At 39.1% G+C, this 2,930-nt stretch overlaps 1 non-coding gene across 1 annotated transcript; it reads left to right on the top strand.

Moving 5' to 3' along the window:
* Positions 1 to 1,283: 1,283 nt before the first annotated feature.
* LOC130952049 (small nucleolar RNA R71) lies at positions 1,284 to 1,391 on the top strand. Its single transcript, XR_009074230.1, has one exon. It is a non-coding gene; the product is annotated as a small nucleolar RNA R71 (small nucleolar RNA).
* Positions 1,392 to 2,930: the final 1,539 nt, after the last annotated feature.

Raw genomic sequence — 2,930 nt, 5'->3', positions numbered from 1 at the left:
TTTCTTGAGTTGTCTGCCATCTCTAGTGAGATTCTTGCAGCTTGTACCTCAAAGATCCCTAGCTTCTCCATTATAGAGAGAGGCATGAGGTTTACACTTGACCCTAAGTCACACAGAGCCTTCTTGAAGGTCATGGTGCCTATGGTACAAGGTATTGAAAACTTCCCAGGATCTTGTCTCTTTTGAGGTAATTTCTGCCTAGACAAGTCATCCAGTTCTTTGGTGAGCAAAGGAGGTTCATTCTCCCAAGTCTCATTTCCAAATAACTTGTCATTTAGCTTCATGATTGCTCCAAGGTATTTAGCAACTTGCTCTTCAGTGACATACTCATCCTCTTCAGAGGAAGAATACTCATCAGAGCTCATGAAAGGCAGAAGTAAGTCCAATGGAATCTCTATGGTCTCATTTTGAGCCTCAGATTCCCATGGTTCCTCATTGGGGAACTCAGTGGAGGTCAGTGCACGCCCATTGAGGTCTTCCTCAGTGGCGTTCACTGCCTCTCCTTCCTCTCCAAATTCGGCCATGTTGATGGCCTTGCACTCTCCTTTTGGATTTTCTTCTGTATTGCTTGGAAGAGTACTAGGAGGGAGTTCAGTAATTTTCTTGCTCAGCTGTCCCACTTGTGCCTCCAAATTCCTAATGGAGGACCTTGTTTCAGTCATGAAACTTTGAGTGGTTTTGATTAGATCAGAGACCATGGTTGCTAAGTCAGAGTGGCTCTGCTTAGAATTCTCTGTCTGTTGCTGAGAAGATGATGGAAAAGGCTTGCTATTGCTAAACCTGTTTCTTCCACCATTATTGTTGTTGAAACCTTGTTGAGGTCTCTGTTGATCCTTCCATGAGAAATTTGGATGATTCCTCCATGAAGAATTATAGGTGTTTCCATAGGGTTCTCCTAGGTAATTCACCTCTTCCATTGAAGGGTTCTCAGGATCGTAAGCTTCTTCCTCAGATGAAGCCTCCTTAGTACTGTTTGGTGCATTTTGCATACCAGACAGACTTTGAGAAATCATATTGACTTGTTGAGTCAATATTTTTTTCTGAGCCAATATGGCATTCAGAGTGTCAATCTCAAGAACTCCTTTCTTCTGACTAGTCCCATTGTTCACAGGATTCCTTTCAGAAGTGTACATGAATTGGTTGTTTGCAACCATTTCAATCAGCTCTTGAGCTTCTGTAGGCGTCTTCTTCAAATGAAGAGATCCTCCAACTGAGCTATCCAAAGACATCTTGGATAGTTCAGAGAGACCATCATAGAAAATACCTATGATGCTCCATTCGGAAAGCATGTCAGAAGGACATTTTCTAATCAATTGTTTGTATCTTTCCCAAGCTTCATAGAGGGATTCTCCATCCTTCTGTCTGAAGGTTTGGACTTCCACTCTAAGCTTACTCAATTTTTGAGGTGGAAAGAACTTTGCCAAGAAGGCATTGACTAGCCTTTCCCATGAGTCCAGGCTTTCTTTGGGTTGTGAGTCCAACCATGTCCTAGCTCTGTCTCTTACAGCAAAAGGGAATAGCATAAGTCTGTAGACCTCAGGGTCAACCCCATTAGTCTTGACAGTGTCACAGATTTGCAAGAACTCAGCCAAAAACTGATAAGGATCTTCCAATGGAAGTCCATGAAACTTGCAATTCTGTTGCATTAGAGAAACTAATTGAGGCTTAAGCTCAAAGTTGTTTGCTCCAATGGCAGGGATAGAGATGCTTCTCCCATAGAAGTCGGGAGTAGGTGCAGTAAAGTCACCCAGCACCTTCCTTGCATTGTTTGCATTGTTGTTGTTTTCGGCTGCCATGTCTTCTTCTTTGAAGATTTTTGTTAGGTCCTCTGTAGAGAGTTGTGCCTTAGCTTCTCTTAGCTTTCGCTTCAAGGTCCTTTCAGGTTCAGGGTCAGCTTCAACAAGAATGCTTTTGTCTCTGCTCCTGCTCATATGAAAGAGAAGAGAACAAGAAAATGTGGAATCCTCTATGTCACAGTATAGAGATTCCTTGAGGTGTCAGAAGAACAGAAAAATAGAAGAAAGAGGTAGAAGAATTCGAACTAAATTAGAGAGAGTTCGAATTGTGCATTGAGAAGGAGTAGTACTCCATAAATAAAAGGATGTGGGAAGAGGGGAAGAGAATTTTCGAAAATTAATTAAAAAGTTTTTAAAATCATTTTGAAAAATTGATTGATAATTTTCGAAAACTCACAGTGAAAAAGGAATCAAGTGATTTTTGAAAAAGATTTTGAAATTAGAAGTCAAAAAGATTTGATTGAAAACTATTTTGAAAAAGATGAGGTTAAGAAGATATGATAGGTTTAAAAAAAAAACATGTGATTGAGAAGATATGATTTGAAAACAATTTTTAAAAAGATTTGATTTTAAAAAATTAATGACTTGCCTAACAAGAAAAGATATGATTCAAACATTAAACCTTTCTCAACAGAAAAGGCAACATACTTGAAATGTTCAATCAAATCATTAATTGTTAGCAAGTATCTTTGAAAAAGGAAAGAGGTTGATTTTGAAAACATTTGATTGAAAAGATATGATTTGAAAACTTGAAAAAAATTGATTTGAAAACAAAATCCTCCCCCTTGTGCCATCCTGGCGTTAAACGCCCAGAATGGTGCACATTCTGGCGTTTAACGCCCAATGCACTACCTTTTTTGGCGTTAAACGCCCAACCAGGCACCCTGGCTGGCGTTTAAACGCCAGTCTGTCCTTCTTCACTGGGCGTTTTGAACGCCCAGCTTTTTCTGTGTAATTCCTCTGCTGTATGTTCTGAATCTTCAATTCTCTGTATTATTGACTTGAAAAGACACAAATTAAAAATATTTTTGGAATTTTAATAATGAGGAATAATCAAAATGCAACTAAAATCAAATAACAATGCATGCAAGACACCAAACTTAGCAGTTCGTATACTGCTGACACTAACAAAAT

Source organism: Arachis stenosperma, chromosome 9 (assembly GCF_014773155.1).
Source record: "Arachis stenosperma cultivar V10309 chromosome 9, arast.V10309.gnm1.PFL2, whole genome shotgun sequence".
Taxonomy (NCBI): domain Eukaryota; kingdom Viridiplantae; phylum Streptophyta; class Magnoliopsida; order Fabales; family Fabaceae; genus Arachis; species Arachis stenosperma.
Note: the sequence above shows the minus strand (reverse complement) of the source record. Positions and strands in the feature narration are given on the sequence as shown.